This window comes from Dermacentor andersoni, chromosome 8, assembly GCF_023375885.2.
Source record: "Dermacentor andersoni chromosome 8, qqDerAnde1_hic_scaffold, whole genome shotgun sequence".
In the NCBI taxonomy this organism is placed as follows: Eukaryota; Metazoa; Arthropoda; class Arachnida; order Ixodida; family Ixodidae; genus Dermacentor; species Dermacentor andersoni.
Genome location: NC_092821.1, coordinates 66,990,225 through 67,008,098, shown reverse-complemented (window position 1 = coordinate 67,008,098; position 17,874 = coordinate 66,990,225). Strand labels below are relative to the sequence as shown.

General features: G+C 47.0%; 1 protein-coding gene and 1 pseudogene across 12 annotated transcripts in view; one reads left to right on the top strand and one right to left on the bottom strand.

Moving 5' to 3' along the window:
• Positions 1–17,874, bottom strand: part of LOC126538778 (uncharacterized) — a 353,978-nt gene that overhangs the window by 72,038 nt on the left and 264,066 nt on the right. The gene's annotated exons all lie outside the window — the stretch shown is intronic.
• LOC140219948 (uncharacterized) lies at positions 6,380–17,037 on the top strand (annotated as a pseudogene).

Here is a 17,874-nt window from a genome sequence, read left to right as displayed (position 1 = left end):
TGCTGTGTTGCCCACCCCACAGGCCGCATACTTGCTGGTAAGCTTCCTAGTTCTATTCCGCCACTGTAAATCAATGTTTGGCCTGTACAGATACCTGAACACTCTCCCAGCCCATTTACTTTCCTCCATATTCCTCAGCCGTTCTTCATACTCAATTTTACTGCGAGCTTCCCTCACTTCAAAACTAGTCCATCCCATATCCCCTTGCACAGCTTCATTTGTAGTCTTCCCGTGAGCGCCCAATGCGAGGCGACCCACTGACCTTTGGTTCCCGTCGAGTCCTGATTGTACCCCTGACTTAAGGCAAACAACCGCATTTCCAAAAGTAAGTCCTGGAACCATTACCCCTTTCCACATACCTCGGAGGACCTCGTACCTATTGTATCCCCATAGCGCTCTGTGCTTCATTATGGCTGGATTTCTCTTCCCCTTGACTGCTATGGTTTTTTCCTGTGTTTCCATATATTCGTTGCCTTCGTTTATCCATATACCAAGGTATTTATATTCTGTTACCCGAGGTATTTCTTGGCCCTGTATCTCCACTGTCTGTTCACTCTTTTCATTGAATACAATAACACCTGATTTTCTAACACTGAATTTCAAACCTAAATTGTTGCCTTCCTGTCCATAGATATTAGCCAGACGTTGCAAATCACTTTGCTTGTTTGCGAGCAACACGATGTCGTCCGCATAAGATAAACCTGGGAGTTGCTGCTCTATTACTGTACCTGCCTGTTTGTATGAGAGATTAAACCCGATATTACTTCCTTCTAGCGCCCTCTCCATCCTCACCATGTACATCATAAACAGCAGCGGGGATAAAGGGCACCCCTGCCTCAGTCCCTTGTTGATATGAACTTTCTCCGCGCTCCTCATCCCTTCCCATTCAACGCAAACAGTATTTTCTAGGTAAATCTCTCTCAAAAGCTGTAGATAATCGTTACCTAAGCCTTCCCCTTCCAGAATATACCACAAGATGTTGCGGTCTACGTTGTCGTAGGCTCCTGTAATGTCCAAAAAGGCCACATACAACGGTATGCTTTCTGCTTTTGATATTTCAATACACTGAGTAAGAACAAACAAGTTATCATCCAAACGCCTACCTATTCTAAAGCCATTCTGAAGCTCTCCCAAAATGCCATTATTTTCTGCCCATGCTTGAAGCTTTAATTTGATTGCCTGCATTGCTAGCCTGTATATTACCGATGTAATGGTCAACGGTCTATACAAGTGAATTCTGTCTTTCTCCCCCTTACCTTTATAAATTAAATTCACTCTACTTTGTCGCCAACTGTCTGGTATTCGTCTGTCTTTAATATACTTTTCCACTGCTTTCACCAGAGCTTCCTTACTTTTTGGTCCCAGTTCATTTATCAGCCTAACGGGAACCTCGTCTAGCCCTGTGGCTGTGCGCTTAGGAATTTTCTCTTCCGCTTTCTTCCAGTTTAAATTTGTAAGCACCAGTTCCTTTTCCACTTGGGTCTCTTTCATGCTCTTTTTTTCTTCAAATACAACCTCGTCCTTGCCTTGGAAAGATTCGGCTGTTACTTTTTGGATGTAATTTATTGCTGCTTCTCCTTCCAGTCTGTTTTCATCTTCGTCTAGGATATGTTGTTGTTTTGTTGTTGACTTCCTGCCTAATAATTTTATGTGATTCCAAAATATTCTAGGTGCGGCCTTCTTTTTCTCACGTATTTCTGACAACCAACGTTCACTTTCACCTTTTAATTTTGCTTGCACCAGTATTTGAACCATAGACATTTTCTCCTGGTATATTTCCCATTTACTAGTTACTTCATCCTGTGACAACTGCGCCTTCTTTGCCTGCCTGTGCTCTCGAGATGCTTTCTGTCGTTCGGCGATCGCTTCTCGTGTCTCCTTGTTCCACCAGCTTTTCGGTTTCTTTTTTCCTTTCCAACGAACATGTTGTTTCTCTTTCCGTATTTCTGTTGTTAGTACACTTAGAAACTCACCATATTCCCACCCCTTACTTGGCCACTTGCCAAGTTCTTCCTCAACTCTAGTGACTATATTTGCTATTTGTTCAGCGTTCAAATTTGGACTGGCCATTGTGCTTTCCTTGCCCTCTTTCCCAACTACATATCCCATTTTCAAAATGATGCGTTTATGGTCACTCCCTATGCTGCTAAACCCTTCCTCATCGATGACCATTTCTCTCAACTTATCATGAATTCCTTCTGTCATCAGACAGTAATCAATGGTCGATTGCCGGTTTCCCACTTCCCACGTGATCTGTCCTTCACACTTAGGCCCTGTATTCACGATCACGAGGTTATGTTGCTCGCAAAGGTCTAGCATTGACTTCCCGTTATTGTCGGTATAGCCATCTAAATCCTGTATGTGGGCATTCATGTGACCTAATAGGACAATCTCAGCACCATTCCCGAAACCCTTAATATCAGCGCTTATGCATTCCACTAACTCTTTATTCTTCTCTGTGCAATGTTTTCCGGTCCACTAATACGTAACTCCCAGCCAAGTTTCTTTCCCACTCATCGTACCTGATAACCAAAGATGCTCTTGACATTGTGAATTTACTCGTTTCCATTTGGCTCCCTGATGGATGAGCATTCCGACTCCCCCTCCCTTTCTTTCCGACTTAGTTCTGTTGCACCCGTAGTGCGTTGGACGGCCGTGTTGTATGCGAAAGTGACGAATCGTCGAATGACATCCCAATTGGTGTGGTCAGGGTTGATGTGGGGCTCCGTGCCGTAAAAAGATGGCTTCCAAGAAAAAGGCTGCAACCTCCTCTGCGGATCCCGAAGATAGTGCGGCTGTTTCAGCGTACCGTGTCAAGTGGTCTACAGCTGTGACGATCCATTGTTTACCGCCAGTGGTTAAGGGCAGCGGTCCATAGAGGTCGATACCGACGACTGCGAAAGGATCTTCAGGACACGGGACAGGTTGGAGCAGTCCAGCCGGAGGTGAGGTCAGTCGTTTACGGTGTTGGCAGAGCGAACAGGAAGCCACGTATTTCGCTACTCTGGTTGCAAGTCCAAGCCAAGAGAAGCGGCTGCGAATTCGCTCGTAGGTTTTATGGAAACCAAAGTGACCGGCAGTGGGATCGTCGTGAAAGGTCTCCAATATCTGGGCCCGAAGTGATCGGGGAACGACAGGAACCCAACGGTGTCCTTCAGGATGAAACACGTACCGGTATAATATCGAATTTTCGATCTTGAAGTTCTTCAACTGCCGACTGAGCCAAGCGTAGGCAGGGCGAGGTGATCCGCGAATACGTTCCATAACGGAGCGGCAGTAGGAGTCATTACGTTGGCTAGAGGCAAACGTATGAGAATGGCTGGATGGGAGCTGGTCGAGAGCTGCGAGCGAAGGGAATGCAGGCGACGCGCCCTGCGGTTTCCTCACGGAAGGTGGTACGCAAGCAGCGTTTGAAGACGGTGTCAACGAGAGAGAGCATCGGCATCCTGGTGCAGGATGCCGATGCTCTCTCTCGTTGACACCGTCTTCAAACGCTGCTTGCGTACCACCTTCCGTGAGGAAACCGCAGGGCGCGTCGCCTGCATTCCCTTCGCTCGCAGCTCTCGACCAGCTCCCATCCAGCCATTCTCATACGTTTGCCTCTAGCCAACGTAATGACTCCTACTGCCGCTCCGTTATGGAACGTATTCGCGGATCACCTCGCCCTGCCTACGCTTGGCTCAGTCGGCAGTTGAAGAACTTCAAGATCGAAAATTCGATATTATACCGGTACGTGTTTCATCCTGAAGGACACCGTTGGGTTCCTGTCGTTCCCCGATCACTTCGGGCCCAGATATTGGAGACCTTTCACGACGATCCCACTGCCGGTCACTTTGGTTTCCATAAAACCTACGAGCGAATTCGCAGCCGCTTCTCTTGGCTTGGACTTGCAACCAGAGTAGCGAAATACGTGGCTTCCTGTTCGCTCTGCCAACACCGTAAACGACTGACCTCACCTCCGGCTGGACTGCTCCAACCTGTCCCGTGTCCTGAAGATCCTTTCGCAGTCGTCGGTATCGACCTCTATGGACCGCTGCCCTTAACCACTGGCGGTAAACAATGGATCGTCACAGCTGTAGACCACTTGACACGGTACGCTGAAACAGCCGCACTATCTTCGGGATCCGCAGAGGAGGTTGCAGCCTTTTTCTTGGAAGCCATCTTTTTACGGCACGGAGCCCCACATCAACCCTGACCACACCAATTGGGATGTCATTCGACGATTCGTCACTTTCGCATACAACACGGCCGTCCAAAATTTCCAGACTTGTAGGTGACGTCCAAGTCGTATTCTTGTAAACGGAGTTTCCAACGGCCGAGACGTCCCGTTAAATTCTTTGGCGTCGCCAACCAGCATAAGGCGTGGTGATCAGTAACGACCGTAAAGTGGCGCCCGTGCAGATAAGGCCAAAATTTTTGGACGGACCAAAGAACGGCGAGACACTGTTGCTCGGTAATCGTATAATTTTTCTCTGCAGCAGTTAGCGTGCGACTTGCGTATGCAACCACACGTTCTTCAGAATTTTGCTGATGCAGAAGAACAACAGCGCCGATACCGTGTCCGCTGGCGTCAGTATGTAGAAGAGTGGGTGCGGTGTTGTCGAAATGACAAAGCACAGGTTCGGACGTGAGGGCACGCTTGAGGGCGTCGAAAGCAGTTTGGCATTCATCCGACCATACGTAGGGAGCTCCAGAAGGAAGGAGTTGATGGAGCGGCGCCGCAATGGTGGCAAAGTTACGTATGAAGCGCCGGAAATACGAAGCTAAGCCAAGGAAGCTACGCAAGTCTTTGGCGCGTTGAGGCCTGGGGAAGCGAAGGACAGCGGTAATCTTGTCGGGGTCGGGTCGAAGGCCCTCCTTGCTGACAAGGTGTCCGAGCACTTTAATGGTTTTGCTGTCGAAGTGGCACTTTTGTGTATTCAGCTGAAGGCCAGCAGCTGAGAAGCGTGTCAGGACTTCGTCGAGGCGCTGCAAGTGCTGATGGAAGGTCCACGAAAATATGATTATGTCGTCAAGGTAGCATAAGCAAGTCTTCCACTTTAGGCCCCGTAGTACGGTGTCAACCATCCGCTCAAATGTGGCGGGAGCATTACACAGGCCGAAAGGCATTACGTTAAATTCGTAAAATCCATCGGGTGTGCTTCGTGCACGGGTATCTGCCAGTATCCGGAGCGTAGATCAAGGCTGGAGAAATACTCTGCGCCTTGAAATTAATCTAACGCATCATCGATTCGGGGCAGTGGATATACATCTTTGCGGGTTATTTTGTTCAAGGCACGGTAGTCTACGCAAAATTGCACTGAGCCGTCTTTCTTACGCACCAAAACGACAGGTGACCAAGGAGTTGAAGATGGGCGTATTATGCTATGTTTCAGCATGTCGGCAACGGGGGTATCGATGACCTGTCGTTTAGCGGAAGAAACGCGATATGGCCGCCAGTGCACGATGATGGTTCCATTTGTGTGTATGCGATGAGCCGTCGCAGAAGTCTGACCCAGAAGAGGAGAGTGGACGTCGAAGCTGTCTTTATGATTGGATAACAACGACAGTAACTCCCCCGTCTGCTGCGGCGTTAGATCGGAGCTGATGGTACTAGCAAGATCAGAAGCAGGGACCGGATCCGTAGCTGTGGGTGGTTGTGAAACAGCAGTAGTCGAGGTAAGCACACAGACAGGCTGAGTGTCCAAGACGCACATGAGAACGGCGCCTTTAGAAAGCAGGACTGGCTCTTGACTGTGGCATGCCGTTGCTGAAGCGAACAAGGCTGGGTGCCAGAGCAATCCCTTTGGATAAGCAACGGGCTGGCAGTACAACTAAAACGTCACCATCGGTGATGTCAGAGTTAACTGCAAGGAGTTGTTCGCAACCAGGGGGCACCATGCAATCGTCAGCAGTTCGTAAGCGAAGGCGCGGTTCGTGCACGTCGTCGGAATTGTCGGTCTCTGTGAAGTTAATGAGGCGTTCACGGCACGAGATGAAAGCCGACGCCGAAGAGAGAAAGTCCCACCCTAGTATAAGCATGTGAGCACAGGAAGTCAACACTGCGAACTGGATATGGTGGCGTATTCCGTCGATCGAAACTCTAACGGTGCATTGCGCCGATGGCCGAATCACATTATTTGCACCACGAAGAAGAGCTCCACTGTAAGGTGTAACTTTGCGTAGGACGAGCGCACAAGCCAGCGTGAATAATAGAAATAGCTGCTCCCGTATCAAACAATGCTAGGACTAGTGCACCTTCTACGCACACGAATAAAGTATTGGCCGGGCACTCTGGAGGAGTTGTAGTCTGTGCGAGCCATGCAGCTTTTCCTCCAAAAACTGCACCATCTAGTTTTCCGATCGGTAGTCAGGAGTGCGGGTGGCCGTTGCAGGGGTGATGTCGAGCGTCGGACAGGGGAGGGCGAACGGCGGCGCCCTGGACGATAGTTGCGAGGCGCTCCGGGAGGTGGAGAAAGTGAGCGTGGGGAGAGTCGGCGCTGGTAAGGACTCAGAGGAAGCAACGGGTCTCACTCATAAGTATCGTAGCCACGGCGTTCGTCCTGTTGTCCTCTTCGGCAAAAACGCGATATGTGACCGCGAATACCACAATAATAACAAATGGGGCGCGGCGTAGGCCGGGTAGTGTAAAATCCTGTGGCAGGCGGACGGGGTGGTAGAGTCGCCAGATGGTTGGGGGCCGTAACAGGAGCAGGAAGCGCTGTCCAAACGAACGCTGGTTGCGTAGCCGCAACCTGAGCATACGAGGTGGATGGCGAAGGAGGGCAACAGCTCGCAGCGAAGGTATTGGAGGATAGCTCCTCTTTCATGATGTCGCGCAGGCCAGGAACCGAAGGCTGAGGCTGGAGAACGGGAGGACTGAGCAGGCCACACGCTTGGAGCTCTTCACGTATGAGAGTCCGAATCAGCATACGCAGGCCGGTATCCGACGAAGGCGGCGCGTCACCGGCGAAAGGTTGTAAACGGAAGGCCTGCAGTGCGTCCAGGTGTTGGCAAGTCGCGATCACATCGTTAACGGTATTAGGATTCTTGATCGCCAGTGCGTTGAACGCGACGTGACCAATGCCCTTTAGGATGTGACGAACACGATCAGATTCCGTCATGGTGGCGTCAACACGGCGACAAAGGGTGAGGACTTCCTCCATATAAGATGTGTATGTTTCCCCCGGAAGTTGCGTGCCTCCATCAAGCTTTTTCTTGGCGACATCGGAGCGGACGTTGGGAGCGCCAAAGATCTGCCGAAGCTGGTGTTTGAATGCCGCCCAGTCAGGCAAGGTGTTCTCGTGGTTGAGGAACTACGTCCTGGCAACGTCAGTGAGGTAGAATGCGACGTTGCGAAGCTCGTGCATATCATCCCACCGGTTAGCCTCACTCACGCGGTCATAATTGTCCAGCCAGTCATTAACGTCGTCACTACGAAGGCCAGCGAACATGGTGGGATCGCGCTGCCGCGTGCTGACGGTCCATGAAGGAACGGCCGGTGGGGAAGAGACGCTGACGCCGGACCCTCCTGGAGGATCTTCTTGGGGCATCCTGGCGGGAAGGTGGAGCAATCGGCGGCCTGAACGAAGCTCCAGGGAAACTCGAAGGCGTAGAGGACCAAGGGATCGAAAGCAGCCTCCACCACTTGCGAGACAGCTGTTAAAGGGAAGCTGAAAGGTTTTCCAGAAAAAATGAGTGAACATCTGTACATAATGGTTTTCAACCTTCCGAATTCGAATATCGTATCGAAATTGAGCAAAGAAAGCGCAAATCTATTTTATTTCGACTAAAAGTGCAGCAGCGGACACGCCCAGCTCGCGCGTCTCGTTTCCGTCTGTGATTGGTCGGGCGCCTCGTGACGTCAACACCAGTAACCGACCGCTGCCGCTGCACATGAAGCGCGGTGCCAGGTAGTTTGGTGCTGTTTTTCTGAGACGGTAATGGAAAATTTAGAGAGACTGCGTTTTTCTGAGGAGTTCGGCGTTAGTCCCTACATGTACGAGCCGATTGCGAAGAGCCGGCCTCTCGAAGAAGCAAACGATGTTGGTACGAGCAGTGCTTTCGACGCGAACGAAAGCAAGGTCTTGGGATCTCCTCGTGTTGGAAATGCTCTTTGGTGAGTATGTTTTTTGCAAAGCGATCTAGTGATCTCGCCGATCTTTCGCCGATCTAGTGAGCTCGTTTCCGGTCAAACAACTGTAGTGTTGTGTTCCTGCATGCCTCCTCGTGGAACGTAAGCGGGGATGCGATCATCGGCATTTGTGCGCTGTCCAAAGCTGTCGGCAATCTACAAAGACGGTTTAAACGCGTGAAAAGCTTCCCGGTTCATGCAGTACGTGTGGTGACCTTCATCTGTTGACTACCACGCTGACTACCACTCACGCTGATTACCACTCACGTTGACTACCACGCACGTTGATTACCACTCTACATACACGCAGACGCACCAACAAAGGAATGCAGGGTCGATCGAAGCAGATTACGATGGCACGCACGCAGAAACAAGCGCGGTCAGCCACGGTCGTGGACGCTGCGAAGGAACGAAACACTAGAGTTGACGTCACAACACCGCGGTTTCCGGTCTCCGCTCGCATCGTCAGCGTCAGCAGCAGCGCGCTGCAATTCAACCGATTTACAGCGCAATTTCAACCGACGTTTACGTCGCTCCTAATTGAAAAAAAACACCAAAATTTTACCTACATGGTTTATAAGGTTCCCGCATCCGTATATGAGCGTCTTATTGAATTCGACAGACTCTTCAGCTTCCCTTTAAGCCTCACCGGTTTACTTGCGCCGGTCGCGCGCTGCAGACGATGACGCTGGCCATGATGATGAATATATACAGATGAAGAACATGAAGGGCTAATATAACGCTCACTATATATATATATATATATATAATGGGGAACGTTTGGCCCGGTTGACTGTTAAATTTCTGTCACGCGCCTTCGCTACTTAAGCTTTTGCTTAAGCTTCGTCTGCTGTTTGAGATTCATTTGCGTGACCGCGCGATTGCGAGAGCAATCGTAAAACGACGTAAGGTTGGTATTTCTAAAGTTTTGTATTTGTATCACAATCCGAGCGCTTTCTGCACGCGATGGTTGGGCGGCCAAGCTGCTGAATTTTCACGTTACTTCTAGGCCGGTATATTGCTCGTTCCAAAGAATGCCGCACACTTCCGTTTCTGCAGGTAACGAAACTTCTGGGCGATTGTGAAAACCATAGGCGGAGAGCATCATTTTTCCGGGGGATATATATATATATATATATATATATATATATATATATATATATATATATATATATATATATATATATATATATATATTTGCGGCCTTCCTGATGTTGCCATGTGATCCTTGCCCAAGGCAAGGATCGTGTTTCTTTTCTGCTCATTAGAGAAAGACAAGACATGACGAAAGAAAAGGCACCTTTAAATCTTTACACTCGTGTTATCAATTCGCTATTGTGACAATTTTCGAGGCAAAAACAAAAGAACCATCTGTGCACTTTATGCGCCAAGACAACAGCTATCACCGCTTGTTTCCAACTAACACCAAACGCGACCTGTTACTTCGGCCGGGGCGCGGCAGATAATGCACTAGCTCGATCACGATGTTTTTCTTTAGTTCCTTTATTTCGTTTTGACTTACTCAGAGGGAGCATGTTTGAACGTGCTGCTTATGATGCGGGTGGGAGTGCAGTCACGTGTTATTCTCCGTATTTCGTAGGGTTTATTTATCAATCGCAAAAAAAATATAGTTTGCAATTAGTACTTCGCTAAATATACCGTAGTTAGGTGTCCTTTCGCTGGGCCTTCAAATGCCTCATTGACATTTTCATAATTAGGATAGTATATCTCGAGTTAGATAATCAGTCACAATTACCTAATTAAAGCTCAAGAAATTACTGTACTGTGAACAATATGCACTAGGTTTTCTTTCGAGTAACACATTTATATCTTTTTTAAATCTTGGTGCATGATAGGACACCCTGTATATATTGACCTTTGCATGCAAGTGACGATGTTTTCATCCCTAATAAATGTCGTAATTTATAAAAAAATGTTCTTTTTTAAAGCTATTATATGATATTGAAGCAGCGCACTTACATCTGACACGTAAACGTAGACATAGAAAGGACGTACACAGCGCCTGTGTATGCCCTTTCTATGTGCACGTGCACGTGTCAGATGAAAGTGCGCTGCTTCAATATCATGTCTCACCGACTTGCCCACCAGTATTTATTCTTTTTTAAAGAGTCGTTAGCATTGCTTACTGGAAAGAGAAGCAATATTGAGACACAACGTTCACGTGCATTTCACACGCCATTGATGAAAGACTCTGCCGAAAGGTCACTCAAGTCTATACGTTTTTTTTTCATGCTCAACAAAGCACGCAATGAAATTTAAAGTGTGGTGAATATGTACCAAGATATTTATTCTCTAGGCATACGCTATCCGTACCATTAGAAATAATATTTAATTGGCTACCTCCATCTCCTTCAAAAATATAATAAACTTTGTCCTATATATATATATATATATATATATATATATATATATATATTGTGTATGTGCATGGTGTTTGCAGTGAAACTTTAAAACAATGTTGAAGTGTGAAAATACGGATGAGGCAGGCGCCGCTAGTGCTTCTAATGTGCTTGTCCTCCTAGTGTCAGGATTAGCAGAAATAAGGTGAAAGTATGAATTAAAAGCCGTGCACGTCCACGCCAACAATGATGCAATAAGCTCATAGCCCCAGTTAAATTTCACGCCAGAATGTCGAGGAAAGTCAAAAGAAACGTCAAATAATGTGGGCTCTGGTAATGTCACTTTAGGTGTGTGCGGGGGGGAGAGATCTTCGAAATCGTCCGGGAGCGGGCGGGGGTGCTGGGGTTTTTGGCACGTAAAACTCGATAATATAATTTTTTAGTAATGGAGAACGTTTGTGTCTGTTGACTGTTATTAATTAAATTTCTGTCAGGTGATTTACCGTGGCGCTTTAGCTTCGTCTACTGTTTGAGTTTTCTTTGCGTAGCCGTGCCTGTAAGAGCTAGGGCTAAACCGTGGAAAGGCCGAATAACGGAACCGTTGTAAGCATTTGTATTTCATTGGCAGCACCTCTCACACAGGCCGGCTGACCAACCGCGCTGCTTCAGTTTTCTTTCCTCTCGCATTTTCAATCATTTGGGCCAGCGTATGTGCCGACATGTGTGCGCATGCATCGCGCTGGACAATTGATTGATTGATTGAAAACATATTTATTTGCTGAATATTCGTAGAACTGGTGCGTGCGCCGCCTAGTCTGGTAGTCCACTGGTTATTGCTGCTGCGCTAACCCTCCACACCAGCCAGTGCTGACGGTCAGGATCATCCCTGATCAGAATAGCCTCCCACTGCTCTTCTGAGCGATTTGTAATGGGGTCAACTATGTGATTAAATTGGCATGCCCACACCATGTGGTAGAGATCAGCTACCTCTCCACAGTGTGGGCATTGCGAAGAGTTTAGTGTAGGGTACCACTTGTGTCACTTAGCTGGTGTCGGGTAGCTATTGATCTGTAGTCTCCTAAGGGCGCACTCTTCTAACTTATTGAGGGATTTATGTGGTGTTGGGTACTCCTTCCTGGCTGTTCCGAATGGTGCGAGATTGTCAGCATGCACTGCTAAAGCAGTTAGGTCAGATTATGAGACTGTTGCATCCCCATATTGTCACTGTACTCTTACTAAAGCTATATAGTTGACATTTGTCTATTTTTTTTTTTTGCTATTGGTATAGAAATTGTACGGACAATCTTGGCGAAATTCCGCTGATGCGAACGTGCGCCGCGGTGGGCTGTGGTTTTGTGGGGGCTGTTCCCGCGCAGCTGTGTCAAAGGTAGCATAAACTTGGCTCTGGAAGTGCATTGCGCTTTTGAAGCAATCGTTCGTCGCTGCTTCATCATGCCAGTGTTCCTACAGAGAGTTTACCGTCACTGAGGTGTGTTAATGTTTGGCTTTGCGCACAACACTCAAGTTTCTTAACTTACCGAGGAAGTGAAGGTGTGCTGCAATGTACACTGGCGAATACAGCTAGTTAACAATAGCAGTCTGGTAAATTGCTGTCGCAATCACTGCCTCGCTTTCGGGCGAAATTGCAACACTTCCTTGCTGTTGTCAGCTCGTTTGACAAAGGTATGCTGACGTAGAGACTAAAATTCTTTTTACCGTTGTACAGAGTTGAAATCATTACAACTTCTTTTCTGAAGACTGTAGCCCAGCAAGTTTGTATAAAGTCCTTAGGTAGCAAAGTTGCTGTCAGTACCAGCAGATTGCTATTAAAAGTGAAAGTGGTTGACATGCCCATGCTGGATAGTAATTTTCGTACACATTGCTAACACGTTTTTCTTGCATACTTTACAGCCATGCTGTGTTCCTGCCATCAGCATGGTGTCACTGTGGGTCTACATCATTCTTCGTTGGTGATCAGATGATCAGCACAAAAACAAGCCCACAGAAATCTGCTAACTTTCTTAGTGCCTCTGATATCAACAGTGCATTTTCGTGTTTCCGACCAGTGGAACTGATCCTGCAGGATGCCCACTAAATTGTGTAGCGTACCCGTGATCTCTTCTGTTCTGTATCTGCAACCATGGATGAAAGGCTGCACCCAGCGAGTGGTAACTCCCTTATGGGCCGACGTACCTGTAAACTCTTGGTTGAGTTTTGTCTCTGTGACTGTTGAAGCAAGCCCACACAAATCCTCTGTTAACTTATGATAGAGGTGAACTCGTAGAATGCATTTTTGTGTCTATGACTTCTGACGCGAGCATGCTGATAACCTTTAGTTAATTGAGTAGTCGCCAAGGTACATGCAACGGCTTCAGCAATGTTTGGATGTGACCACGGAAAGGCCACATTCAGCTTCTGTTTACTTGCTTAGAAGCCTTCGAGCCTTTGAACACTTAAGGTGAATTTGTATCTGTGACCACTCAAGTACCGCAAGTATCTTGTCACCTCTAGTACCTGTGAAATCAGTTTGCTTTTGTGCTGAAGCAAGTGTCTTGTAACAGCGTTTGTACCTGTGAACTCTCGAGTAATGTTCGTGTCTGCAACTGCTTAAGTGATCCTTTAGTAATTTTATTAATGCCCAGTGCATCTCTCAAATCTTTAGTAATTTCACTGTGTGACACCATTGGAGCATGCCCGCGGAAAGGCTGGAGTAGCTTCCTTCATGGTTAAGACATCTGTGAATTTGACAGCATATATTGCATTTATGTGCCTGCGACCGCTGAAGTGAGCCAGCCTGCAATAGGCCTCCTACTACCTTTGTACGCCCTATTCTTGCAGAGGACTTTTAAAATTATTTCACTGGCTGAGGTGCATCTGCAAATATTAGCTCAACTGAAAGTGTCAATGTTTGCTCTGGTGACATTTACCAGAATTTGTTATGGAAACACATTAGCTATAGAAATGGATGATCATACAGAAGCTGTTTGTGCCTATGTATGACCACTGAACTAGTCTCAAGTAATTTCATTAATGCCTAATGTAGTTGTGACAGCTTTAGCATAACTTGTGTTAGTGTCTGTAGCTAGTAAATATGGCCTAGAGAAAGACTCCGGTAACCTAAAGTGGCTAACATATCTGAACTGTTAGCAAATTTTGCATTGATGGGCCTGCGACTATGAAAGAGCCCACAGCAAGTCTCATGGTAACTTCTGAAGTGGCTCCACTGCGAATTCTTAAATTTTCTTGCTACTCAAAGTGCATTTGCAAACAATTTATTTCATGCACACTTTTCTAACCATGGTGCATCAAAAATAGCTTCTAATAGCTGAGCTTGTGTGATCAAATTATTGAATTTTATTTGTTTGCATTGATGCGCTTTACTGAAAACTGCTGAATGCAGTTGAGAGTTGAACTTCTGATTCTCCTGTTACTGTTTTATGAACTAAATGCTGTATTTTTAATGAGATTGTCAAATGATTCAGCAGCCTGCAGAATTTAGTTCTGTAGCTTCGTTACTGTTAGCCCAAAAAAAGTAGAGCTTGCATGTCTATATGTTTTGATTTAATGTAGTTGTACCAAGTTGTATGTAAGTTATTAGCTTACCGTAGCAGGGAATTAGGTGCACAATGCTTAGCTGCGCAGCAGCCTTCTTTAGCATGCTTTGAGATGCCGTGGGGTGTATTCCTGGCCCGCCTCCCGGTACTTAAGCTTGTTAATGTTTGGTAGCTTCATTGGACCACTGGATTTCAAGAGCCATGCAGTTCCTTTTCATCATTGCCCCACAGGCCAACACAAAACCAGGCCAAGCTTTGTTAATTGTATGTAAAATGCAGCAAGCCTGTTGCACTGCTAGGGCACATTATGCAGAACGCCCCTATTATGTTAATTTATAATCAGTTTGCACGTCCCGTGTACATTCTAAATCCACAACCAAATGTCCCACAAATGTCCTTTGGACGATATGTAACACAAAATGTCCCAGAAGCGTGCTACATCCTGACAAAAATGTCCTTAGGGCATGCTCTGGCTTATGCAATAAAATAATCCATATTTAGACATCTGTTCGACGTCATAACATCCCATTATGACGTTCATTAGACGTTTATGTGAACATCAGTTTGCGTGCATGGGACGATCCCGTGGATATCCAAGAATGACCCTTACATATGAATGGTGGACATATGTAGAACTTGGGTGGTCGAATGAATCATAGCTTTGCGCGCTGTGTTCTCGCCACTTAGACGCGCGCGCACGTAACTTGCAAGCGATTTGCGCAAGTGGAAGAGTGGGGCATTTGCTGCGAGCACCGTCAGCACTGTGTTCTTGCCGCCTCGTTGGCATTGAAGTGAGAGGCAGCGGAATGGCAAATTCGCTCGCTGCTGCAGGCGCTTTCTCGAAAGTGGTTTTCTTGTTGGGTAAGCATACAAATGCCCACGCATTTAAAATTAACTTACCTAGTCCGCCTAAACTCTGCGAATGCGGGCTGGGCCGAGCAGACTGCGCGCCAAGGGATAGCGGGTGACGTAAAAACAAATACTTAGAAAGATTAGGGCGTGTGCCGTGGCGCTTCAGCGAAATTCCTGCGCCTCCAGGGAGGCGCAGGAATATCGCCTCTATATAGGAAGAGTCGCAGATATTTTGCGATTCACCGCCGTTCAGCGAATCCCTCAGAGATACCACGATGAAAGTGCCACAAGTGAAAGCAAGCTAGGGAAACATTGTTGAGCTCTTGAACTTGTTTGGGAAATATGACGACATTGTCGGAAAGAAACAGTGGTGGAGCAGCGAACGCGAAGTACGTTCGTCACTCGATACAAGACCAGATCGTCGAAATTCTGAGCCACATCACATTAACAAGTAAAAAGGAAGAGATGAAAAGCTTCAAGTACTTTGTACTTATTGTCCATGAAACAAAGGACCTAAGCAAGACGGAACAATTATCAGTTGTACTAAGGTACTACGCAACTGGGGCTATCTTTGAGCGGTTTCTTGGATTCGGCAACGCTGACCACTTGGAAGCAAAGTCACTCCTGGGCTACGTAAAGGAAACGTTGAATCGCTGTGGCATAGATACTTGTCTGTGCATTGCTCAAACACATGATGGTGTGAGTGTCATGAGCGGTATCTCAAGCAGCGTGCAGGCTCTGTTCAGGCAGGAATTGCCGCAGGCAGTGTACGTCCACTGCATGAACAACCGGATGTCTGCAAGGTGATAAAACCGGTGAGATATTTTCTCTCTTTTAGAATGCCTCTATGTTTTCCTGAGTGGATCTGCAATTCACTCTTTGTCAGTAATAGAGCTGCAGCATCTCAGCGATACACGATAGGTCTGCCAGATAGTGGCTTGCACAGCAACAATGAAAAGCCTTCCTGCTATCCTTGTATGCCTCGCCGAAGTCATCGCTACAAGCAGCAGGCGGGCAACGGAAGCTAAGGGTCTGCTAGAGCAAATTAACTTCTCGTTTCTCTTCCATTTAAGCCTATTTACCGAGGTACTCGGCCGCCTTAAGGTTCTTTCGGACCTATTGCAAAGTAGAGATTGCAATTTTAGTCAGGCATGCCTCATCGCACGCGCAGCCATTGACGAGTTCTCCAAAAAGAGAATTTCGCCGAACGTCTTCGACACACTTTGGGCTCAAACCGGCAGTGTTTCTGAGTAGAACAGGGTGTCCCCCCCAAAAAAAATCAGAGAATGAAGCGCCTTCCGCTACATCTAGGACAGTATGTATTGAGTGAAGGACATGTCATTGAAGAATAGTCTCGAAATTCAAAGGAAACATTCAGAGTCCGAGTTTTTCTGCCCGTTTTGGACCACCTGATTGCGGAGCTGACTAGGCGGTTCACGGAAAACGATGATGTACACCACGGAGTTAGCAACCTCCACCCATTGAGTGAGAATTTTATGGACATCTTACGGAAGCCTTCCACCGAGCACTATGCATGCGACATCGAAAGCGTTGAAGTTGAGTGCAAGCTGATAATGAAACTTCTTCAGCGCATCGAAGCCGAAAGTGCAAGAGAGACACTGCTGCAACTGGCGACTGTCTTGGGAAAACATAATCTAGCCTTCCAGGACGTGCACATGCTAGGTCTTATCGCCGTGACGATACCGGCATCATCATCATCTTGCCAGCACACGTTTTTGTGCCTTCAAATATTGAAGACTTCGCCGCAAGATGAAAAATTAAAAATTAAATTATGGGGTTTTACGTGCCAAACCCACTTACTGATTATGAGGCACGCCGTAGTGTAGGACTCCGGAAATTTCGACCACCTGCGGTTCTTTACCGTGCACCTAAATCTAAGTAGACGGGTGTTTTCGCATTTCGCCCCCATCGAAATGCGGCCGCAGTGGCCGGGATTCAATCCCGCGACCTCGTGCTAAGCAGCCCAACACCATAGCCACTCAGCAACCACGGCGGTTCGCAGCAAGATGAATAGCCATCTGAGTGACATAGCTGTGCTTGCGGTCGAGAAATATCTCTTGCGAATAAGATAGATCTTCAGCGTGTTGTTGACATGTTTGAAGCTGAGCACAGTAATCGACGTATACGTATGTACTAGTATGCCGGTATAATGAAACCCCATCATATCTTTGGGGCGATCTCGTGGGAAAATTGTGCGGCACAGGCGTAGGACCAATACCTGTACCAGTATTAGAACACCCGCTTCACCATCGAATAAATGCCGGCTGTATTTTGTCTTATACGGTCAAAGCGCAGGCATTGGCATCTGTGGTTGTGACGAAACCTTTATCTGTCCCTGTCATCACTTTGAAGGATACTCCATATAGGGTGCTGTCCGAGGCCACGTTGGTAGCCTAGCTTGAGTAGTGAACAGTGTATAGACGGAGAGCTGTTATTTGCGTTTGTGAAACCTGCTGTACTGCGCGACCAAATGTGGCACTGACTGAAATGCTTATTGCGTGCTCTATTTTTGCAATTCTCTCCTCTCATCTATGTGTTTGTTAATCTTTTCCCATATACCTTTTTGTCATTTTTATCATCTCCAGGAGATGCTCCGTGATACACGCAGATGAGGCGGTTAAATAAAGAGGACAAATAGCTTTCTCAAACCTCACACACCCTGACATCCAAGCCACATCAAGCTATGCAACGGACTTTTTAGACCCCTTATTATTCGAACTACAGGTTATACACGATGCGACAGAAACACTTACTAACTTGCCTAACATCAACATAACCCACGTCTACACTGACAGGATGGGCGCAGTTAAGCAAAAAACGTTGCATATATGTAAGCAGCTACAGAAAATTCACAATTCTACGCTAGTGAACATCACTGTCAACTGGGATCAGGTACAAATGGTCATAACCATAACATTTGATGACTTTGCAGACCAGATTGTTCACTCTTTCTTGACATCCGTAACTACTCTTT